We start from the raw sequence: 26,035 nt of genomic DNA, 5'->3' as shown, positions 1-26,035 counted from the left end.
CAGAGGCTGGGTGGTTCTTTTCAGGTGCAGCTCTAGATAGTGAAGAAATGTGTGTCTCTGCTTGTTGGAGAGTTTCAGGAGGTTTTGTGACACCAAGGCAAAGTACCTTCTGAAAAGAAAACATTAGCAGGGATGGGGTCAAAGGACTCTGCCTGTGACACTTTTCAGAATGTATCTTTCTACTGTCCTAGAGCAGACAAGCCTGCATTGATGGGTAATGTATGAGAAACAGCACCTTGTCTCTACACCATTGTTACCTTCCCACGTGCTTCACTTAAATGGTAAAGCAACCAATTATCAAATCCAGCCTCACAAAACACTGACAATCCCCCCAGAGATATGCAAAGAAAGAGAATCTCTGTTTCTTTGCAGTCCTGCCTACAGTAGCCTTAGGGGAATATGTTTCAGTATTTGGTTTTGTCCTTTTCTATCAGTATAACAGTTCTTGGCCATTTTGTTTTTGGATGCACTGGGTCCATGTGAGAATGAACTCTCTGTACTGTTGTAGGCATTCTCTGACTACAAATGTTCCTCATGCATGTTTTCACTCATGTCCAGAGTTGGAATGGTTTCTTTGTGTACATTTTTTAAAAAGCAACTTCAATCAAATAAATACAAAGATGGGCATGAGTAAAAATATGATTGTGGTCAGAGAAGACCTACATACATGGGGCTGGTACTCCTTTACACTCACTGGGAATCGTGTGCTATACCAAAGAGCCATAATCACATAAGGCTGGGGTGCGTGTGTGTGTGTAGAACTATCCTGTTGAGTTTCACCTCTGTTCCATCTAATTTGCTTGGTCTTCTGCAGCCTGTATTATTTTTCTAAGTAAAAGGAAACAATTTGCTTGCTAACAATACAATGGCTTAAATAGACCTTCAGGTATAGATTTTCTATAAACCAAGAAACCAGCCCAGCTTATCTGTCGGCTTTTAATTCTGAAATTTATTAGCTTTCTGCATCCATTGCAGATACAAGCACGGTCTTAATTGCTCCATTTTTGTTCTCACAGAAAATGCAGTAAATCTTAATGGTTGTGCTTCAAACATTAAGAGGCAATGTAGTAGCTGTAGGAGAAAAGTATTCAAAACACATTAAATTAGTAAGTGCTTAATAATGTTTTCAAGCTGTTCATCAGAATTTATTTTGAGTTTGAAAGAGAAAGTGTCCCAAAAATTCTTAGAAGTGCCATCCGAATGGAATACTTTCCCCTACAACCTTGATAGTTCCTTAAAATATTTTCTCCATTCCTCCTCCCCTTCCGAGATTTTCAGAACTGTGAAAACAATATTTTTTTACTTTAATTATAATCCTAGTTGAGAATGTGTTCTGTTGTTTTGGCTACATTACCAGCTCACACACTGTTTGTTTATAGCTCTCTGAAAAGCCATTTTAATAAGGTCAGATTTGCAATTTAAATTAACTTTAATATTTCTTGCAAACTCCAGCTCTGTTTGTTTATGCAAGGGGTAAACATACTGGGAATTTATTGTTTTAAAAATACATTCCTTTGTTTTATTTTCAAATTGGTACTCGTCAGGTAATAAACAGTCTTGACTATATATTTTGCTGTGTGAAAAGGAAGAAGACTTTTTGGGGGTGAGGGGTGGGGAAGGGGGAAAAGAACATGGGTGAGTGAGAACGAATGAAATCAGTTACTCAAAATGGGAATTTCAACCAGAGAAACAATTCACAATAAGCAATTTATTTTACAAATTAGAAGCTTTTTCCTGCTGCAAAATTTCTTCTTGGGTACAATGAGCAATTTATTTTACAAATTAAAAGCTTTTTCCTGTTGCAAAATTTCTTCTAGGGCACTGCTGCTTTAAATGAATTTTACTATTAGGATTTGTTAAATCTTTTGTATAAAAAAATGTCTACCCGTGGATATCTTATGACTATTCACTGGGAATTTTTATTCCCATACTGGAACTGAATCTTAACATTGGACAGTCGGTCATCCACATTATAATACAGCTTCTTGTTTTTAAATTAGATGACCTGAACTTTTCTTTCATCAATAAAATTTCTTTCATCCCTATCTATATCAACTGTAGATGTTTCCAAAGCTTAGCATTTTAATAGCTAATACTACGCTCTTCAGAAGACACTACTGTGAAGCCTGGACATTAAACAAAAATCAGTTTTGCAATTAACTGAATTTTCAAGTCAAGAATTTCTCTTCAGACTTTCATATGAATGTATTCTACGTAACACAAATCATGTGGTAGGCTGCCAGCAAGAATGCGAACATCACCAGATGAATTTCTGATGAGAAGTTCCTGAAACAGTATAAAATAATTGTTTTCATTTTTTACTACCTTTGTTGAACAGTTTGATATTGCCTGTTTTATGTAAAACCCATGCAACTGTCTCACTGTAGATCATAGGCATGGTGTAATTCGCACCACTTTGAGCTAGTGGAGTAATTGCATCAGCTCAGCGGTAAAAAGATTTGCTGAGTGGTTTGGGTGCTGGAAATAAATATGAAACAGGTTCCTGTGTGGAAGCATAGTTTGCATGCACAGAGACCTAGATTTCCAGTTACTGTAAATTGATGCTGCTCACCTGATTTACTCCCACCCGTGAAGGCTGCGACGTCTCCAGCTCTTCACTTCCTTGCACAGGCACACGAGGTCCTCCCTACTTTTTTGTTTTCAGCCTAATGCCACTCCTGGTAGAAGTGGCAGTCAAATCTGCAGGGCTCAAAGTTCTTGATCTTCAAAGACAGCCAGAGGCAAACTGTGTGGGGTTTTGTGCCCATGGGCATTTATTAGCCAAGATTACCCTACGCCTGGCTGGTAAGGAGGAAAGCTGTTTGTTAACAAAGCTAGCCCTGAAAGAAGGCTCTGCATAATGTTGCCTGAATATTTCAGAGATGCTGGTTTAATGTCCCTGTCCCCCTCCCCCCCCTTTTTTTTGTGTGTGCACACATGCCTATCTATTTGCCTCTTTAAAAATGGAGATAAACATGGACCCCCTTCTTGTGAGGTTAAATGAGTAAGGGTGTGAAAAACATTGCAGCTTTTTTGGGTGGGAGGAGGGAAGAGAGGACAAAGCTTGATGAAAATATCAAAGCAAGAGAACACAGGATGCTAATAACAGAGACACAGAGGTGATATTCTGGATTTATTTCCCTTAAAGCTTGCTCTGTTTCATTGTTTTTAAGAAGAGAATTTCAACTTGCTTTGAAGAAATACAGCTCTTGAAATCATTTGTCTCTGGCAGCAGCAGCAGCAGGAAGAAGGAAACAAAGGCGTGAGTGGGATTTTCAAAGCAGCGATGGCTTCTGCCCTGCTTTGTCCTAATTTGTCTGGAAACAGCTATGACAGAGACATGGTTGTTGATGAGGGAGGGACAAGGCCTGTGGATTTATCTTGTACCTGCTGAGACTGAAGAGATTTTTGGGCCATGAGAAGACTGACCCAGACACATTCAGTAATCTCAGTCTGAAATTAAATTTCTTCATAGAAATACATGAGTTTTCAGTAAATTCTTTCCAAGAATATTTCTGAGGTGGAATTTGGGTCAGACCACGCTGGAACAGTGAAGCACCAGCCTTTGTTGGGGCAGCCAGAAGTTTGGTCTTTAGGATATAGGCGTAAAATCCGGAGTACTCACAAAGCCATCCAGCTGGCCTAAACCATATGTTGTTGGATATTCTGGGGAAGTAGGCTGAAAAAAAAATCCCATCTAAAATAATTGAAAAATCCACGGCTTCTCTTGATGTGCAATGAAAACTCCTTTCAAAACCCTGGCTCTTTGACAGAAAAGAAGTATTGTTTTCTGATCAATCTTAAATACAAGCTGCCTCCACAGAGTTTCTTTCTGCTGTCGCAAGAGAGAAAAATTAGATTGGTAGGAAAGATAAATTTCCCAGCAGACTGTCCAGGAGTTTGACACGGGCATAAGGGAGAAGTGGATGATTTCTTCCCTGGGGCTTCTGCTCTTGAAGAAATACCACTCTGCTGGTTTTCCTCTATTATACCCGGTGCATCAGAGCTTGCTGCCACATACCTGTGCATCTTCTTAATGGGGCATGGTAATTCTGTTCCTGGCTGAGTCTATTAATATATTTCATAATTATCCATGCCATTTTTCTCTTCTATTCCCTGTCTAGCTGTGCATTGCTTAGGGCTATGGCACCATAGTTTTCACCTGGTGGAGTCTAACTGTTTGTTGCCCGTATCATTGTAGGATATATTTAATAATTTGTTCATACCTTGGAGTTTGAAGGGAGAGGTTAATCGCATTTAAAATGTAACATCTGTCAAAGCATTTAAAATCCAATTTAACAGCTCCGCTACCTGACTCTTTCTGTGTACACAAACAGAAAAAAATAGTTAAATTACACAAAATGCCTTGATGAAACATTACCCATGCTACCATCCACCCTAAATAAATCAGTGGGAAGTGATGGGCTTGGCCTTGGAATGCTGTTACACTGTAAACATCATTAAGGGAATAAAATTGGTTCAAACATTGTTAATGAAAGTTTTTGCAATGTGAAGAAATTAGAAATGATTAAAATTACTCCTTGGTCAGGTTAGAAATCAAAATGAACCATGGTAAAAAGTTCCAAATGATCTAATCTCTTGAAAAATCTTAGGGTAAATGTTAAATGTTTCCAGCTGGATCAGCCTGTTTCTGGGAGTAAGACAACATTTAGAAAAGAGTTCCCCACTTCTGGTATTGTATTTTTTATCAAAGCAGTTTTTGTTTCCTGACCTGTGTTTCCCCCAGCCTGACTTCTTGAGTCTCTCATCTGAGCTGGCAAGAGGGAAAACTGAAGCTAACTGTGTATCTGTACTTCAGACAATCCTTCTTGAAAGCTCATGCTGTGGATATATGGGGAAAAATCAGTAAATCTCATCCTTCAGGATTCCTAGTTTAGGACCGACATCTTTAGTGACTTTCTGTGCGTTTGTTCAGCTTATATTCTGACACTTTGTTTCCATCAATATCTTCTGTTCACATCCAGTTCTGAGTCTGTTGATGACGTTAATCTAAAATGGGGCTTAAAGTTATCTGTAGTTGGAGGATTGAGTTTTCAAACAAAAATGCACTGGAGAAATTTCAAGAATGTATGCCTTTCTCTGACCCAAAAATAAGAACTATTGCCAAACGCCAGTGAGAATTTCTCCATGGCTATGCTTATTATTATTATATATCTATATTTAAGATAAACTGAATAATGGCCATTGTTGAGAGCAAAGTGCCAATCTTGATCAACAAGTAAAGCGATTCACCTGAGGAAATGTTGTCTCAATGTCCATCTGTTCAGTTATCCATTATTGCTCATATTTTTACATCTTCTTTCTCATAAAGGGTTGGATATAGAATTTTTATTCTGCTTTTGCCTGTTCTCCCTTTCCACTAGTAAATCAACATCTCGTACTAATTACTCTTTTTACATCATTCTGCCTTATAAGATAGGAATGTTGATTGTGATTGTCTCACTGCATAATAAACAGTAGGGTTGTGTTCAAGAGGGACCAAGCAGAAACTTCGTCTTTTTTGCTCAACCATGCGATATTGTCCCAGTGGAAAAAACACTGATATTCTGCCTTTTGAAATGTATTGCATAACCATATTTAAGCATCCCAAGCTGAATAATGCAAAAAGAGGAAAGAAGTGGTTATGACCTCTGAATTAGCTGTGGAGCAGAAGCAGGGAGTGACATAAACCGTCTCTTCCACTGGAATGTGCCTATCAAGCTGCTCCAAACCTTGCTTGCAATCAGAAGCTATAAGATGTCTTAACTCCTATCAGGTTAGACCCTCTTTATTGTCTTAAGGCCAGTGTCCCAGTGACAAGAGCACTGGCTGTAAAGTGAGGACCCTGGTATTGTAGTCCAGAGTTTGCCACTGACTCTACTTGACCTTACTTCAGTTATTTAACTTCTCTGTCTTATATTGCCTACAAAATGAAGATAATTTTACCCACTTTATATGGATATTGAGATTTATGTCTATCTTTTTTGTTAATGTCAGTTCTGTGTGATCTGTAGCAACCAGGCTGCTTGTCATTATGCTCTTGTCCTATATTTCACAAGCCTTCGGTGATAAGCACTATTGTAATTAGTCTTAAACTGGGCATATTTTGGCCTTCCTTTCCCAAAGACACTTCCTCATTCACTATTCATCCCCTTGTCATAGCACTGCCGCAGTACACAATGATCAATCATTGCAAAGTAACATATGCCAGCTCCTAAAGAAGTTGAGCCAACAGCACTCAGAATAAGTGAGTTTCTTAACATAACACATGGCTGATAAAATGGGAAAGACAAATGAAGCTCATAATTCCTTCAGTGTTTGCACTTTCTGGTAGCGAGGCATACCAAGTTGCTGAGTAGGATTTTAAATGAGCCCCCCTTACTATTTGTCATAAAAAATACTGGTTATATAAAATAAAGTGAAAGCAACCTTTAAAAATGAAGTGTAACCAAGCACTACAGTTAAATGAGATCACTTTCCTCTTAGGTTTGTTGCTTTCGATCAGACCTTATGTAACGAGAATTGAAATTAAATTAAAAAATTCTCTGGTGCAGCAGAAAATATAAATGTAAAATGCTGTTAATGCTCTTTCACTACACAGTGGTTATCATCGTGGCTGTCATTGGGTTTGCTACTGGAGTTGCTAAAGAGCTGATTAGATGAAGCATTTTTTCCAGAAGGAGCATGCACATATTAATGTATTTTTGTCCATTTTTTCATCAATCAATTTTGAATTCACTTAAGTATTGTGGGTTTGTCTCACAGGATCTCAGAATTTATTGGTTTTCTGCTTCAACACAGGTCAGCTATCATGAGAAAGAGCAGAAGGGGAATCAGAGTTGCAGACAGCATGGAAAACTGCTGATGGGATGGGATGTGCAAAAATTTCAGTATGACTCAACTGTGCCTAGAGAAAGATGAGTGGGGAGAATGGGAAAAGAGGTATTTCCACCATCCTATGCAGGAACTGTTTGTTCCTGCAAATTCTTTGGCCTTATTGCTCCGTTCTGATACAGAATGCAGCCCTTGCAACAGGTTTAAGAGGATAATGTTTTAAAGGACAGTGTTTGAATTCACAGATCAGAGATTTTGAGGACCTTGTTTCGTTTTCCAAATCCACAGACAGTGTGAGAGATTTGAATGGTTACAGAGTCAAGGAAGTGGCCCTTCTCTGCTTGTTATATCATTTAGAAAGAACAAATAATATACATAGCTCAGTAAGCTGCAAACATCTGGTAGGAGTTGTGGTCTGGGAAATTTCACCTAGCAGCTTATTTTTTCATTTACTTTTTTGATGTATGTAGTGCAACATTAGGAGTACTGAGTTATGAATATTGAAGATTAAGTTGGGAAAGGGAGAGATTTTATAAGGTGAATAGAATTTAAAAAATGAAGGGCATTTCTGGGCTTCTATACAGACATATCATTCTCTTAAAGAGTTATACTTTAAGATTTTGTTGAAAGATTTTACATAACAGAAACTGATAACTCATCTTAACACAACATCATAAAAGAGGCAAGACAAAGTTTGATTAAAATCCATTTTTATTAAAAGTTAATAGATTTTTAAGGCCAGAAGGGATCATTATGATCATCTAATGTGACTTACAGCAGGCCATCAATTTTTAGTTAATATTTTCTATTTTAAGATTGATACCTGCACTTTATCAATACTGTTATTTTCCTCTTTCTCTTTCTTTCTTCCTCTTCCTTTTTTCTTCTTCCTCCTCCTCCTTTTTTCTTCTTCCTTTTTTTTTTTTTTTTTTCCTTTAACACAGGCAATCTCAATTTAATGTAACCAGGTAATGGAGATGCTGTTGCAGTCTTTGATAACTATTTCAACATTGAAGAAGTTCTGTTAACAACAGCATGATTTGATGGGATCTTGGCTGGTGTAACTGGTGGTGGAAGGTTTCTTGTGTTAGCAGTGGTTATCCTGACTGATGCGTGGGATGGGTTTTATATGTGTGTATACTTGCTTTGGCCACGCGTTGCTGTTAACGAAGCCTAGTCTTGATTTTCTGGACTTGTTGAGCTATAGTGCTATAAACAATGTATTCTAGAGTGCTGGAATGCACATATATGCATATGTACATGAATATACAAACACACCAACCATGGTGGGTCACAAAGCGCCAAAGGTTTTGTTAAAATTAAAGCCTTCTTTCTAAAATGGATTCCTATCAGTGAATTTAGTGTCAATTGGATGTTGAAGTCTGTTTACCTAAACCATTTCCTTTAAGGGTTAATGCTTGTGTCTCCCCTTGGGAAGTAATACTTCTAGGATCCCCACTCCAATTCCAAAAGTGTCTGCATTCATACCACCATGTTATCCAAGTATGATTTAGGTGGTTGTGAAATTGCTTTGGAAGAGGGGGGAATTTTTTTATCAAACAAACAAAAAGATCGTCTAATTCATACAGAACTTTACTGGGTAAGATGTAATTCAGGCTATGAATTTTTTACTCATTTTTGATGACTTACTGCTGGCTTCTTCCTGATATTTAAGATCTTTCCATGCCAGCCTCTCCAGTTGTGATCTGTAGCGGTTCCCATATCAGTGATTGAGCTTCACTCTATTGAACACAGCTGCACATACAGAGCAGCATCAAATCACTCTATTATATGTGTCAAGTTGGGAAGGAAAAGGAAATATTTCCCTTGGCTTTTTGCTTCTGATGTATGCTGCGCAGATAACTCTCATACCAACTGTTTCACTTTCTTTTTTTTATTTCCAGGCAGGATAAACTTGGGCTTTGAGGACCAGGTTAGTAAACACTTATAGTTCAGTGCAGCAACTAGGAAACTACTGAGGAAGTTTCTAGTTATCATTATGTGACATGTTTGAAAGATCATCATATTTGGTGTAGAATTATCATCTTCAATTTGCAAAAATGCAAGATTGCTCAGTCTAGAAGAGATCGCCCACTAGGCATTCAGGGACTTAAATAATCATTTTTTGCCCTATTTAGTACAGGAAGTTTATGCCCACACAAGTTTGTGGACATGAATCTACCTTCCCTGCTTTGCAGAAACTTTCCAAGTAAGGCATATCTGGATACGGACAACTGCAGTGATGAAACAGCTCAAGCAGGAGAAAAGGATTTTCTCTCTCTTCCTTCCAATCTCTCACAGAAGACATGTTTTGCTCTATAAATTACTGAATTAGAAGATACCTGTGTTTGAGAATTACATCAAAGAACGTCAGAGCAGTTCCAATGGTATCTGAGTGCATATTGTAACCAGGACGTCCTGTCAATAATGAATTAGTTTGAAGTACATTTAACTAATATTTCTGATGGCTCCTGATGAAAATCCATGTCATATGACTGAGCTGTAAAATCTAAATATACTCGTAATGTCCTTGTATAGAATCACAGATTATCCTAAGTTTGAAGGGACCCACAAGGGTCTTTGAGTCCAACTCCTGGGTCTGCACAGGACTACCTAAAAATTAAACCATGTGTCCGAGTGTTGTCCAAATGCTACTTGAATTCCAGCAGGCTTGGTGCTGTGACCACTTCCTGGGGAGCCTGTCCCGGTGCTGTGACCACTTCCCTGGGGAGCCTGTTCCAGTGCCTGACCACCCTCTGGGTGCAGAACCTTTCCCTAACACCCAGCCTGACCCTCCCCTGTCACAGCTCCATGCCGTTCCCTCGGGTCCTGTCGCTGTCCCCAGAGAGCAGAGCTCAGCGCCTGCCCCTCCGCTCCCCTCGTGAGGGAGCTGCAGGCCGCCATGAGGCCTCCCCTCCCCTCCTCTTGTAGATACCCCATTCAGTGGAAGTGAGCAGAAAGCCCATCCTGAAAAATGCTTTGCTAAATGGATTTAAAAAATATTGTTATCTTACCATCCATGTCTTGTTGGCAGGAAGTTTTCTTCACCTGCAATACCTTTTGCCCAGTTTCTGCTTCCTACACTGCTTTCAGGACAGGTTTCTGAAGTCAGTGCAAAGTATCCTTTTGATGATAACAGGTTAAGTCTCAGGTATGGTATGCTCTGAAGGTTTATCATTACAGGAAGAAGTGAGATTGAATTGCTTCTGAAGCTGTTTGTGACCCTTTCTTTTGGCTCATTTTCTTCACAAACCCCAAGTCCTTTTCAATTGTTGCAGTACCATGAACAATATTTTTTCTTTCATGTACAGACTCCTAAAATATATTTTTCTCCCTTTTTCAGTTTTTTTTTTTTTTGGCAAGCTGTACAGAATCCCTGTATACAACTACTGATTTAAAAGCATGATATCATGCTTGTAAAGCTAGGCAGTCAGAACCAGAAGTCTTCAGATGCCATCTTTATGTGTATGGTTCTTACAATATGTTTTTTAAATATGGAAGTGTACCATTTTTCATGTGGGAACTCTGCCTCATTACTGCCAGGGAGTGACGTTTGTTTCCTTTCTGAGGACTTTTCAGCCCAGGCTTCATTTCAGTTTAGCAAGGAGACCACATAACATCTCTTCCAGCGTTCCCTGTCGGACACCTCTTTCAGCTTCTGGCATGGGTTAGACAAGGCCTCTTACATATCCCACGCTACAGAGATGTTATTGATGCCTAGAATTTGAGTAATGAATGAGATACAGTCCTGTAGAATAAATAAATAAAACAAAACAAAAAGGAAAACCACGGTACTTTAAAGGCAATATTAATACCCATAGAAATACGAACCTAGGTTCAAAAGACAAAAAACGGGTAGTGGTTGGTACAGGCATAGTAGTTGAAAATGACAGATGTGCAGCAAACTTAGCAAAAAAGAGTAATACTTTCTGCAGTTTATCGTTCTAGGGAACAATGGGTGTCCCAAAATACCATATTCAAACTTTTCTCATACTTCCTACTACTTCAAACACTACATTCTGGGAAAATATATGTTCAGCAGCAATTACAATCAAGGTATTGTAGCTTTAGGTAATTTTTCCCTATTGTTAATTCTGTTTCTTCAGGTGGTCAGGCTAGTTGTTGCATTTAGTCTAGGCTGGCTACAAAAGTGCACGTGCACACTAGATCGTGTGACCCATTGGGAATACGATTGTGTAGAGCGGTAGAGTGCAAGGACAGTTGCACTGTCAGCTGGTCTCCTCAGTAAATCTGCCTTTGGTGAAACTGTGATTGTGCTGCTAGTACCAGGTGCTTTCTAAAACTGGAAATTGTATGAGACTGTCTGACAAAGCCAGGAGAAGAATCAAGAGGACGCTAACACAGAGGGAGGTGTTTTGATCTACACTTCTGCCATGCAGCTCCAGCCATGTTTTAGTTCTCTTTTCCTTTCCTTCGAATGTGTCAGGAGAATATTCTATTGTCTTGGTCTTAGAAAATATCCTCAGGGACATCACCAGCTAAGTTTCCATATGTAATCAAAAGCAGATGTACATAAGTCCCAAAGTCACTTATCAAGATTCTTTAATCCTTTGGAAACATAACTACAACATTTTTTGATCATTTATTTAAAATGTGCCTGTAAGTTAAATACAATGACATCCCGTGAAAAAAAAAAAAGAAGCAGTTGTTCAAACTTCCTTGACATAGTGTTTTGTCCCTAAGCTTGACAGGACCTCCTTTTAGGGATGAAAGCTTAGAAGAGGAAAGGATTGGTGTAACACAGGAAAATTGACTTGAATATGCTCTGTGCTTATACAACGTGAAAAAAAAAAACACCACAAAACCTCCCTGCTCTGAAAAGCTCACAGTCTAAATATGGAGATAGGAATAAGTAGGATGATCTCTGATTATCTCTATCTGCTGTGGACAAAATAACATGCTCACTGAACCATTCACATGGGGCTTGGCTGGCTGTGTAGATGGGCTCTTGTCTGCCTGTATCCATGTGCATGGACTGAGGCTACTTCAACATTGTTAAGCCTTTGGGAATGAACGACTGGGTTATAAAAGAGCACTGACATCCTCACTGTGACCCTGAAGTACATAAGAAGACAGGACAAGTTCTTACAGAGTCCTGGGGGGTGATACCACCAGGATCATAGTAACTTTTAGATGCAAGTCAGACATGCAAAGTCATAGTTTCTGTCTTGCAGTGAAACACAAACAAAAAACAACAACAAAACAAAACACAAAAAACAACCAACCAACCAAAGAACTTTTAGTATTTGATTTAATCATAAAACAAATTAAAATTTTAACTAGTGAATTTTATTTTATTTTATTGCTTTACAAAGAATATGTAAGCAAGACAAAGACATGCTCTGATTTAACCAATGTGACTGTGTTGCCTTTGTACACAGAGCGATCACACTTTGGATATATCAGAGCTTAGTGGCACTAGATGAACACTACGTAAATATAGTCAAATGACATGAAGTCAGATTACAGATTCCCTTCCCTCATCCCCCAAATGCCTGTTACAAAGTGCTGAAATCTCACCTTAATGAACGTTTCATCTCAAGCTGCATGTTCAGGGGATACAGCAGAGCCCCACAGAAATATAATCAGCACATCCCTTGGTCCTTCTTGTTTTCATGTGTTTGCCTCCTTGCCATCTCCCACCCAGTGCCTTCTATCACAGGGCACCATATGGTGATGCCTGACCCTTGGGCTAGGATGCAGATACACACTTCTGGAGTGACATATCTCATGAGCTAGCCAGGCCCCTGAGGCAGGTTAAGTTCTGGGCAATGTCATTTCATTTTCTCAACAGAAAATTTCAATTTTGCAGAAACAGTGTTTTCTATTGAAAAATCATTTTGACAGCAATGTCCCAAAGAGCCTCACCAGTCAGCTTTATCTGAAGGAAAATGAAGTTAATAACAGGGCAAAACTCATCTAGCAAACAGAAAATGTAAGCGGTGCGGCTCAGGACAGACTACTGAGTATTGATGGTTTGGGTAAAGATACAAATAATAATCATCTGTTAGCCACAAGGGGAATAAATAGGACGCTCTGTTTCTGTAAGGATGTCTCCTGGAGCTGAGACATAAAGCACAGAAACCTTACAAGTGTCTGTCAAAGCAACTCAACAGAAATAAGATGTATCTCCTGATAGCAGCAGACTGTCAGTTATGTGAGAGGCTCTGAATAAATTGCTATTTTCCAAAGATTTCTTCACGAACAGGAACATAAAAGCAAAAGAGAACAATACAAACAAAAAAATCCTCCACATGCATCCCTTAACATCTGTGCCTAATTTTTAAGGGATAAATACTATTTCTGAGTAAGTATACTTCTGTATCTGAAGTCTCTTACAATCTCTGCATTTATCATCTTTGCAAGCACACTGAGCCCAACAGCAAAGGCTAGACACTGCTCTCCACTCTTGGATAGGTGTCATTTCTTCTGGGTCACCCACAAAATGGGGGAAAAAATAAATCAGTAACAGCCTGAGCCCTGGAAGGAGGGGGAAGCTGACCTCATTCATACAGAATTTATTTTTTTTACTAGACCTCCAACGTGGTTGAAAGGATGCATAAATTACAAAGCTGTTGGCTCCCATGTGAGGAAATACTGGAAGAAGAGCAATGTGGATGGTTGTAACTCATGTTCTCCCTGCTCCTGCTCTGTTTCTATACCCAGGCTCTTGCTTAAACTTTCCCTCTGCCCTTATTTCCTACCTCCTCATCCCGTTGCTCCCTGTCCCCTGGCTTGCTGTTGCACCCTATCCAATGATATTTCTCAGGCACAAGCTTCAATCTCCTTTAGCAGTTTCACCTTCATCCCTTTCCACCAGCTTCTTGTCTTGAGGCCGTTGGTCAGCCAATGCATGCCTGAGAACTGGGTCAAACCTGTTTTCCCTTTCTTGTCATCACTCACCCTGATCTCTTTGCTCAACCTTTTCCAGGCTCTTTCCCCTGATGCACTTCCCGGTCCCAGTGTTCTCGTCACCCTCTGTTCCATTTGCAGATTCCCATACTGGATGCGGAATAATAACATGTAAAGACTATAAGCTTGTAAAACTGTTCCTAGCGAGCCATTTCCAGAGCTACTGTCACACATGCTGCAAGCAAAGAGGAGGACTTTCAGCCACCTCCTCCAAGCTCATTTTCCTTCCACTCTTGAGTTTTCTTCCAGTGTTGGTGGTGTGTGGACCACCTATCTGTGGACCACCAGCTATCCCTGAGCAACTCTGCTATCGAACACGGTTTAATCAATTAAGCAGAGTTTTCTGCCCTGGTTTGTTAGCCCAGACAGACGGCCAGAGGAATGGGGCTGTCCTGCTTCCAACAGGCCGGGCTTTCAAGAGCTAGCTCAGGTATCCCTCCAGAGGGGCTCAGTTAGTTGCAGAGCTGCAGGCTCCACACAGGCTGCAACACCAACTCTCTGTCTTTGAGCAGGGCAACCTGTTTCCTTTCCATGACAGCTGAAAAGGGCTTTTAGAGCACAGCAGCAATCCTCGTTTGAGTTTCTGATGTCCAGTCTGTATCACCCCAGAGCAATAGCTGAAGGTCAAGTCTTCCTCATTTTCAGGCTGAACACTGTCAGGAGGCCAAGAAATCCCTCCTCTTCTCTGGCCTTTGTCTCCAAAGCTTATTGTTTTAAGCACAGCCTGTATTTCGCTCTGCAGTTCTGTGTGCTGGTTGTAGGCAAATTTCTCAATGGCAAGGTTAGCCTCTTGTCTTCTAAATTAAAGTATGAGTAGCAATACCACAGCAATAATGAGTAAGACTGTTTTAGGTTCCCCAAATCCAGCCACCAAGCCACCTAATGTCGAATCACTTCCATGCCTCAGTTTCTCCTACTTTGCAAATGGAGCTAAGCGTGCTTACAATTGTACCACTCCCTAGGAAACACTTCAGCTGAGCAATAATGATGGGAAACAAGCTCAGTGCAGCTATGTAAAAATCCTCCTGTCACTTACAACACAAAGACATTGAAAGGTCTGTGTTCTCCCTGTGTTTGGCTGTGATTAGGATCTGCAGTGAGGTAAGATATAAACAGTTAGAATCAGCACTATGTGTATGGTCTGTCCCTGTTCTGGCTGGCACCTGTGAAAGTTGTACACTTGCTCTGAGCACAGGTGAAGCACCAGAAACCTGTACAGTGGGATGTGAAGTGGTTTAGAGAGAAGATGTGTGGTGGGATTCTGCTTTGTGTTTCTAGTGGTTTTGGTGGCTGAAACCGTCTGTGACTGCTGTTAGAATGACAACAAATGGGGAAAAAGAAGCAGAGGAAGGGGAATTCAGTGCAGGAACACTTTGATGTATTTATCTGACATCCTCTCCATCATTTATGTGCTACCAAGCAATGCCCATGCACACCCTTCTCCATTGTTTTAAGCTGAATTCAATAGTGAAAGTTGCTTTACTTTTCCTATGTGCATGGACTCATAAAAGGTATTAGGACCTGCTAATGTGACTGTGGGATCACAGAGCTGACCATCTGACTTGTGTGTGTGTGTGTGAGAGGGTTGAAAATGGACAAAAAACGGTTTGGAAAGACAAACCCCATCAGCAGTACTGCATTAGCTAAAAGCATTTTGGGATTAAGGGTATCTGACAAACTGTAGCATAAGTTTTTTCAACCTGATTTCTATTAGGATTGATGTCTGTCCTCAGCTTCTAAAATGAAATGTTTTCACAATGTGTGCATTTCCTAAGGTTGTGTCCAAATTTTATTTCTTTATTTTTTTGGCACCGTGGTTTTATTGCCTATTTTATATGGGAAATAATGACAGACTGGCCTAAACTGTGATCAGTGGCAAGACTCCTAGTGATTTCAAGTTGCAACAGAATTTAGCTTAATGAATTCAATAACTTTTAGCATGTCTCAGATGTCCACTAGTGCTATTATTAATCAGTCTGCTGCCAGCTGCTTGGACAATAGCTCCTTGTTCTTTGCCTATTGCTTAATCAAGAAAAGTATTGTTGCCTGAGAACTTGGCAAGGGCTTCAAGCCTGTTTCAGATTTCATTTACTTCTGTGTGAACTTTGAGAAATGGTGTGGACATTAGTGGTGTTATTCTGGGTTTGCCTTTGTATAAATGTGATCAGTGTATAGCTCTTTATTTTTAAATTTGTCTCAACAGATTTGTCACATTCACAGGGAGCTTTTATAGCAAGTTCTTTAGAAGCAAAAAACTCTTTGCTGTGGGTGTGTGCATGTGTGTGGATATGCATGTGTTTACGCATGTTACATAGAGCATTAAATCTTACCCTTTTCTTTTGCCTGGTCCCTGCAGGCCAACACAATACTAATTACCTTGGAAAATGATTGATGTTTGTGTTAAAGCCAACGTGCAGGTGGAATGTGTGTTATAATTTTCCATTCTTTAATTTATCTCCTGTTAACAGCTGATTGCTGCCTTGCACAGGGGACTGTGAAAAGCTTTACCAAAGGAAATATCTGGATACATACAAATTTAAATCACAATTGCATGATGGAAAGGTCTTTTATTTCATTCAGCTTTTTGTTTTTAAAATTTTCCCCATATGATTTGATTGTGTTTATGTCAGCCAATCTGAGAGAGACCTTTCAGAGAGCTGACAAGTGGATGGGAAAGTGCCATGAAAGTGCAACCAGCTGAAGAGGTGAATTAAGTCTGTTCAAACACTTAAAGAGACTGGTGAAAAAGATAACTTCTCATTTAATACTTCATGCTAGTAAACAGACATCTCAGGTCAAATAATATTAAAAAAAAAAAAGTTCATTACTCATACAAGAATATATTATTTATGTCTCTAATATACAGCATAACTTTCTGTAAAGTTTTTGTTGTAAATGTGGGATTTTGGCAATGGTCAATAACACCATCTCACTCTGTTCCTAATAGAAACAGGGAGAAATGAGTTGTTAGAACCCTGTCTCCTTGAACTGCCAAGCTTTGCACAGTTCCCTTGCTATTGAACTCACTTTCTACCTGTTTCTTGACCTGTTTTTATTCTCTGTCGAGAGCTCTTCTAGAGCCTGTATGTTCAAATACAATGCTCCTTTTATCACACATAAACAAAGAGAAACTGCATAGAAAAATCAGAAATATACCTGTCAAGAAACTTTGATTCATTCAAGTTCATGTCTCTGGACCTATCAGAAGATCCTTATCTACTCAGGCCATTGCTAGCAATAGGATTTAGCCCTGTTTTTACCAGGTAAGAGGGTTGTCAGGTCTGGGTGATAACAGAATCTTTCTGCTGAAGTAGAGCCTTGAAGCTATTCTGGCCTCCACTCAAAGAGCCCTGGATCTTTCTGTCTGGTTATAAGCTACATGTTGTTTTGGTTGACAGCTCAGAAGACAAGGGCAGACAGCTAATATTTTCCTTTTAGTGGTTTTTCAGAGTATCAATAGAGTAACTCATTAGTCCTCCAATATTTCTTTGAACAATTTGGAATCTCTTTTATCGTTCTTCTTCCTCAAGTAAGTGTATTGGCTCATAGAAAAAAGAATTAGAGATGACAAGGACAATGACCAAAGTGATTCAGAGGCTAGACTTCCATCCTTATCCCCAGTTCAGCCAACTGTAAATGGATCATTCATGCAGAGGAATCAAATGTGTCCAAAATCCTGGATGCATTCTGTTGACTCCACTAACTGATGGGGATTGCTGCACCTGCCCAGCAAGCCAGCTAGACTTGAACACACTGTGGATAAAATAAGTAAACTCCAGAGCTATCACTTCCACATCAAATGCACCTATAATTACTTTATAGTACAACAACATTAGAGAACAAATCTAGTATTATTGTCATCAGTGGCGTGTACTACACTTAAGCCATTGGACTGAATCCTGTAAATGTTCCACTTGAGAAAATCTCATTAGAATTAATAGCAGTCTTTTCGGTATAAGCATATTTACTACTCTTTTGCGGTTGTCATTTTTTAAAGTATTTCACTTAAGTTTTCTTATTCTTCCCATAGCTCAGCAGTAAGAATCCTTTCCCAAAAGTGTTCTCTAGTGGGTGGGGTCAGTGTGTGTGTGTATGTGTACCTCAATGTTTCAAATAAAAAGGTAGCAGCAGAATTAGAAGAATTAGAAAGAATTAAAGAATTAAAAAAAAGTAAACGGTGCCAGCTTTGTGGATTTAACAGCTAACCCAGTTAGGCTGGTAGATACTGTTTGAACCTCTTCTCTTGTTTTCTTTTAATCATACTTAAAGTGTCTCCTTTCCCCATGCTGCATTTGGGTGTTTCTTCTGGGGTGTGTTGCAGAGTGTAGTGCCGAATTTCAGGGCTGGTTCCATGCTTCCTATACATCTGGAATATGGCTGAGAATATTTTTTATCTTTGGAAAATGATGATTATTTCCGCTGAGACTGCTCTTGAGGAATGATGTTTTCATGATTTAACTGTCCTCATAAAAAAAGGAATTAAAAAAAAACTTCTGAAGTGGTCCCGCCTTCTTCTTCTTTCTCCTCTCCCCCCCCCCCCCCCCCCCCCCCTTTTTTTTAAAAATTAAGTTCTGGTCAAAATGGCATTTCTTCAAAGTTTTCATTTAATGTAAAAAATTGTAAATATTAAGAATTCATGACTCAGTCAAAGCCTTTTTTTTTTTTTTTTTAATTGAATTGATCCAATTTAATAGTTTATCACATCTCCTACTAGCAAAACTAGTGTGGCTTTTCCAATTTTGGACTGATAAAATAGAAGGTATTTTTATTTTTATGCATTTTAGGAATATTAAAATCTAAGTTCTGCCTAATCACTCCCAGTACTGTTGTTTGCTTTGACTGCACTAGAATTGCAGTGACAATCCTTCAATGCTTTCCCATTGCTTCTGTCTGTAAACCGTATTTTTGTTTCAGGAATTGTGTAAGTCACAAGTACTTGGCTTGCTTTCTCACAAGAATCATGTTGTACTTTTTCCTACCTGGGTAATTAATAGGCTGTGTACCCCAGCGAATTTGTCTACTGCTAATGACTGAGGCTAAAGAGTTTATAACTCCTGCAGAACAGATATTATATTACTCAATTCTAAAAACCGAGATGACTTCAGGAGGATAAGAAGGTAGGTGGGAAACATATTTTCCACTAGATACAACACCAAATATTTAAGTGGAACATGTACAAGGTCTCCTGAGAGATGTTTGTATTATAGCAGAAGGAGGAAAAGCAATAAAATGAACAGTTTAGTAGTGTTGAAACAATTTGTCACAGAATAGACACAAGTATGTTGGCATACCTGCAGATAACTGTTTCCTGCATCCGCTTGTAGAATTCCCAGGAGCCTCCTCCTCTATGCAATTGATCTCTGTGCTATTTCTATGATAGGTACAGACCTCACATGATAATCTAACACTGCATGTTTGTAACCTTGTTTAAACATGACAGGGTGTTATATTAATGGTGAAGGTGAAGGGAAAGGTAAATGTTTAATTGTAGTGAATGGCATCCATCTTATGTCTGATAAAAACCTTCCTTAATCCACACCATTCAATCATATTAGGGAGACATTTCATAACTTTAACTGAATTTCTTCGATCTGTCCTTCTGTACAATAGAAAACTTTTCTTAGTCACTCTATATCAACATGTGATTTAACAATACTGTTCTTATTTCAACTAACAACTTCTTTTCACATCTATATTTTTCAGCAGCTCATTAGACTAGAAACAAGAATGTAAAGCAGCTTTGGTACCTTGCATCTCTATTTGGTTACTCTAAAAGGTACAATGGCTTTTTTTTTTTTTAATCTTATGTAAATACAAAAAAACATTTTCAGTTTGTGCTCTGCTAACATTTAAGACTGCAAGAGAGAGTAGGCGAATACTTAAACATGTGGAGATTGTGCACTATTCAGCTTCTACAGAGCAGAGTTTGGGATTTTTCTGGGGGATGAAAAGGTTGAAAACACATTTCTCTACAGGAATCACAAAGAACATAAAAATCTGGGTATATGATGCAAAAGTGTATTCTTTTTTACAGAGACCTAATTAAGTTGGTGTAAAAGCAGTTGCAGCTCAAATGATATTTTCTTGATTTTGCTGATAAAGAAATCAAAGCAAATCAGATCCAAAGGGCTATACAGTTCAGTGTACATCTGTATAAGTACTGAACTTCACCAAGAACAATCCAGGTTAGGTATTAGGTATTTATAAAAAGGTTAGCTATTAGATATTTACTAGGTTAGGTATTTATAAAAACAAATCCATTGTGCCGATAGTGAAGTATTAGAGTGGATTGTGTGAAGATGTAGTGCTTGCATCCTTGCAGACCTTGATTAGGGAAACATCTGTCAGTAAGTAAGTATATACAATACCTCTCTGGAGGTATGATGATGAGAAGAGATGATCTTTAAAGGGCTCATATAACCACATTTTTCCATGATCTATGGTAACTATTGCTATTCCAAATTTTCAGCCACCTCAGAATACAAACTACAAAAGCTAGTGCTCTGGGCATGAAGTCATCAAAAAAAACAGGGAGAGTTTTGTGTTTTGAAGCCCCAGTCTAGGCATCTAATATAGTTAATGGAAGGAATTCATGTCTGCAAGCCAAAATTATGGTTCTCAAATTTCTGCTTCAGCTTCAGCCTAGCTGAAGAGTATGTAACTGGATTAAGTGTATGATATTAATGGTCCCTCTAGGACCTCAGTTTTGACTTCTTTTCATGCTCAGACACATTTCTGCATTGGTGGAGTGTGGCACTGTGGTGTCAGCTTGCCCCCAGCGCCTGCTGTGTGCCACATGCAGGGTGTTCCTCCTTTATCAGGTGTGAATGGTGTTCTCATACTGCGCTTATCAGCTGAGACCCAGCACAAGGTATGGTGATGCATCTTTTTCTGTTTAAACCTGGACAGAGAAAAGGACGTGTTGTTGCTCTGTTGAGAGAAACAAATAAAATATTTATGAGTCTGAATAGTATAGCAAAAAGAGTCATAGGTCAAACTGCTGCTAGAAAAAGTGTGAGAGGGGTCAGCTCTCTAGACATTCTTCTCGTGAAAGGTGATGTTTTGTACATCAGAGTGATACTAAGATACATGACTTGCTAGTGGTAAAACCAATGCCACTTTTCCTGGACAACAGTCAGAGGATCTGGCCATCCTTACCACTTGTTTAACACTCCCTGCTGAGAGGTTCTGCATGGGGGTGGTGGCAGCTGCCAGAGAGGCTGGTGGGAGAGGTCTTACGGCTGGAGGAAGGGGAGCATGATGCTTACAGGCAGGCACAGGGCAGCAGGAGTAATTGCCAGCACAGGAGAGATGGGAATGTAGTATGGGATAACAGTGTGAAAGGGAGATGAAATAGCAGAGGGAGAAACAGCCATATTCTGCAACACTTCTTGCTGCAGCCCTTGACATTGGATATTCTTCTCACATCTCCCTAAATTAACAGTGAGAGCACAAATTACTTTTTTTTTTTTTCCTTTCCCTTTTCCCTTTTCCTTTTTTTTTTTTTTTTCATTTTCTTTTTCCCTTTTCCTTTTTTTTCCCAACTGGAAGTTCTTCACAGAAGGAATACAATCATACAATTTGTGTACTTAATGGATCAGAGTACCATCTTCTAACAGGACAGGTGCCTAATGACATCAGCACAGTGCAGCTGCAGTGATTTGTTTTCAGCTAACTAGCTCCAACACCAAGAGCTGTGGTAACCTGGATCCAACCTGAAGAACATTCCTGCAGGGCAAGTGGCTGGGCTTTTGCTAGTGCTGAGCTCCGTGCTGTTACTGGTAAACTGCTGCCAATTCCTGAACTAACTGATTTAAGGCAAGCTCAGATGCAGCTGCACAATGGTGCTAGTGCAGTGACTAGCATGAAGACATACACTGCAGGGCACATTCTCTTCATGATGCCTTATTTTACTTTTCTTGCCCTTAAGGTGAAGCGTGTCTTAGTGTTAATGATTCTTAACCAAATGAGAACAGAATCAATTGGCTGCTTGGTGGAAAACAAACAAACGTTCTAACAACACATCCACTAAATACCTGTATGCGTGTACTACATTTAGCTCTCTAAACATTCAAATGAAAGTTATTAAATGTATTGACATTATTATAGGAAGTACTTATGTACTTGGACAAGAGAAAGAAACAAGACACAATTTCCCACTCTAAGAAAATCAAGTAATAATTTGAACTTTCTAGTTTCTTACATACTTAAAATCTCACTGACTTTGCAGGAGTTAGGAGAATTATAGATACCAGAAGCTTTATTTTGTGAAAACTGCCCTCAGTTCCTTGCCTCTCCTACAAACAGGCAGTTAGCTCCTAAATGCTCCTGTCATTACTCATCTCTTAATTACATATGGTTTTGGAGTCCATAATGTGCTTAGGATACCTTATTTTATCTGTCAGGCAGTAAATTTAATTTTGAAATTAACACAATGCATTAGCATTAAAACTTGACCTTCTGTCTCAAAATGTGTGATGTCAAAAATCTGATTGCAGTAATATCTTTTAAGCACAGTGGATACTTAAACATTTTTATTACCTTGTCCGCACATGCTTCATACTAACGTATTAACACGTTACTGGTTTTATTGTTTTATTATCCCATTAATAAAACTATAAGACCTCTTTTATGTTTAAGTACCACATTTATTTCTGTTACATAAACCCACAAAGCTCTTAACAAGACAGGCCTTTCAGGAGCTAATTGCTCTTTACGTGCAGTGATAAGATTGGGATTCACATCCCCAAGCTTCTGGTCTGGGATTCAGCTCCTATTGTAGGCATTTAAAGCTTCTCTGTGCAGTCAAGTGCCTGTCAGTGATTTGGCATTTCTTTCACACATTTGTTGTCTGTATCCATCAGATTGTAAAAGGTTCCTAAACTTCAATGGACTTTGTTCACATGTCAGATTTTTCACACATGTCATGGCCATGTGTGTATGTCTGAGCACTAACCCTTGCCCACACCTCACTGCTGGATGGCTCTCATGTGCCAAATTCTCGCCCTTGTCATCTGTCAGGCTCATATGTTCAGCCATCTCTGGACCATGACTATCTCACACTGGCATGTTTAAATCAAAGCACTGGAAGTGGGAACAAGGTTTCATCCTTGACAATAAAGTGCTAATCTCTGACGCACAATTGTCCTTCTGAACCCTTGCCATCAGAAGAAAAATAGGAGTAGAGGACCTCAGAGGACTTTCACATTACCTCCATCATCTCATAAATGTTAGAAATTAAATAAGATTCCTACTCACTTGCTGCTGCCAGCACCTGGCTACTGACTAGCTTCTATGAGTTGAGGCCCTCTTTGGCAAATTTACAGATAATCTTTGGTAAATTTACAGATGTTTCTTAAAGGATGCCAAACATTCACCAACTTCTTCATGAATCCAGATCACCGAATGCCTGCAACTGTTCAGCTGGCAGTCTCGGGTTTAGATTTCCCACAGCAATGTCAACATGAAGCAGTGGCCTGGTGCCACAAATATGCCTGATAAACATCTCTCTTAGGCTGTTCTTGACTGCTCTTTTGACACTGAGATCAAAATATAAACCACCCTTGTCCTTTTCTTTTGTGGTTTATTTTTTAATGAAAATTAAGGTTACCATCTCAGCCACTGGTTCCTCAGACTCTCAGAGCACCTCCAGGTTGGCCGAGGAGTCCTGCAGCTAGGGATGCCACCAGGCCTTCCATACAAGGGCAACTCTTGGTGTCTTAATTAACAGTGTTGCTCCCTTCTCTGCTTTTGCACTTTGCAGTGCTGAAGAGAAACAACACCCACCTTCCTTACAGCCTTCTACTTTCTCTACAGTGTTTAGTACCTAGAAAGAGAGATCTCTTGAAAAAATGTCTCATGCCTTAGGTTACAAACCTAATCTTCAGCCAGCTTGGACTCCTGAAGCTGGTCAGAGACACCTAACATCCCCTACGTCCAGATGCCTGCAGAGCAAGCTGTCTTCTGGAAAGCAATCAGCTGAATTTGGTTGACAGTATCCTAAAAGTTATCAGCCACATTTCCAAAAAAAATAAATAGTAATATCTACAGGAACAGCAGCTTTGATTATATATAATAGTGTGTCTCTGTCATAAGCATAAATATGGGCCTTTCATGAGAAATTTTAGGAAAGAATGGAATTATAGCACAAACTGATGATGAAATGAGGTGTCTCTACAGGCAGCCCAGGGAAATGGGGAACACTTCAGATCTATGAGCAATTATATTAAAATAATGATACGTGTTTAAATGTTTCTCTTATGTTTATTAAATGTTATTCATTGTGTATGCCAAGAATAACAAGTTATCTTGTTTACAATAAAAAAAGAAAAAAATTTAAAAAAGAAAAATAGAAAAGCAAAAAAATCTATTGTAAAGCAACAAGGAAAAAATGCAGGAGAGATTCACTTTTTTGATATGACTGCCTCTGTGGTGTGTTTTTTTAGAATTATTATAGAAAGGATTGGGTTACTTATTAGATGAATAGCTTTGTAAACAGTGATTTTGTAAACCTATCCATTTATCTTTTGAATAATTACTATGTTTGTAATTATGCAGCAGGATTAATAAAATAAAAATTGGAGGGAAAAACAAGATACATCACAAAGATAAAACAACAAAAACCATATTTATAGTCCCTTTTAAGGAGGGGTTTCTGCCTACAGATTTAATCTTTAATTAAATTTATGTATTTTATTTATAGTTCATTTTATTATTTTTTCCAGAACATGCTGACACAGCAGTGGTTTTGCTAACAGAATCTATGGTATTGCTATAATAAATATTATGGCAAAAATCCCCTCTGGACTATTTCCCTAAGCGTTAGCATTTTGAGAGTGCATTAGGGTTTGGCCACCATGAATTCATGCATTGTATATTTGATTGTAAAATCATCATTGTTAAAATATATGACCTTAATAGGTCCTGAAATGGCACAGAAAATCCAAAGGCAGAGCTAACAAACAGAGAGAACTATAAGTATTTTGGCACAGAACAGAGCTGCAGCCAGCTGCTCACCAAACTTGTATTGTCCAGTGACTGAAATGATGTTTCTAAGGTTTTCTTGGGGTTAGTTAATTCCCTAGTTTGATTGCTAAAGCTATCTCAGATTTGTCTCCGGTAATTCAGCCATTATTATGTCTTTTCTACCATCAGCAATGAAGCTGCTTAAGTGAAGCAACGTTCAAGGTTAAGATAGGTACAGAAAGAGGGTATGTTAACAAGAAAAAAAAAAAAAACAACAATGTTAACTTTCCTTTGTCTCTTAAAGGCCACTTGCCGAGAAAGAAAGTCCCCCTTGATGCTGAACGATAGTCTGGGCTGAGATTCATACGGACCTTTAATGCTGTGTGACTGCCTCATTTACCAAATGCACATAAACGAAAGCAGGTAGGCTAAGTAACATCCTCAGACTCCATCTAACTATTTTCTGCTGTAAGGAGCTTCCCTGTAAGGTCCCAGACAACTGTTGTAACTGGATAGGACAAGGAGGGTGGCAGAAGAGGATACCTGAGCAGGAGAAAGATCGGATTTATCTTGTGTGTATGTGGGATCCTCCTTACAGAACAAATGTTTTGCAGAAAAATAAATGTAGGAGATGAAGACTAATGGCTGGAAAAAAAAGGACTAATGTTTCATAGAGTGATACTGAGAACAGAAAGGAATTTGGGTGAAGGAAAGTGAAGATTGCATGTTTTTTAGAGTTTATTGAAGCAGAATAGAGGTAAGAGGCAATGTCTCAGACTGAAAGGAGTCCATGGAACTTATTACTCAACTTCCCCTCTTCCTCTCCCAAAAATACAATTATCAAAAGATAATTTTGGAACAGAGTCCAAAATGAATTGGTAAGCAGTGAAATTGTATAGGTCTCTATGTAAATTTTTGTACATAGGGAAGGAAGAGAGACAGTCATATTTTGTCTTGATAGGATCAAGGCTGTAAAATCAAGAGTTTTAATGAGTACGTTTTGACTACATTCAAAATACTGACATACTTCTCAGACTGCACAGCTGAAATGCAGGTTTCCTTCTTCCAGGTGGTAGCAAAAAGGAAAACTGCTTTGGATAAGTGATTTTTAAAATTATATATATATATATATATATTAAACCAAAAAGAATTCTTTCTATGGCACTAACCTTCTTTTGTCTTCAAAAAAAGTTTCTTGAGTGCCCCTTCAACTCTCTTTAGCCCGGGCATCAAGAGTGTGGTAGAAAAATAATTTAATTTACCACAACTGACCTAGAGTACTAAAACTTGTATCATATCCCTG

At 38.9% G+C, this 26,035-nt stretch overlaps 1 protein-coding gene across 18 annotated transcripts in view; it reads left to right on the top strand.

Annotated features, from left to right (window-relative positions):
- LOC308196010 (uncharacterized protein) overlaps nt 1-26,035 on the top strand; it is a 380,840-nt gene that overhangs the window by 14,525 nt on the left and 340,280 nt on the right. For 14 of the 18 annotated variants that reach the window (XR_013952022.1, XR_013952023.1, XR_013952024.1 and 11 more), the window contains one exon: nt 25,037-25,155. The exons of 3 other annotated variants lie outside the window; for them this stretch is intronic. The gene's annotated coding sequence lies outside the window, so the exon portion shown is untranslated. Of the gene's footprint in view, nt 1-18,565; nt 19,544-25,036; nt 25,156-26,035 lie in introns of those variants that run through there. One more of the 18 variants, XM_080594389.1, reaches the window with a different exon arrangement.

This window comes from Anser brachyrhynchus, assembly GCF_964034855.1.
Source record: "Anser brachyrhynchus genome assembly, chromosome: 5".
NCBI lineage: Eukaryota > Metazoa > Chordata > Aves > Anseriformes > Anatidae > Anser > Anser brachyrhynchus.
Note: the sequence above shows the minus strand (reverse complement) of the source record. Positions and strands in the feature narration are given on the sequence as shown.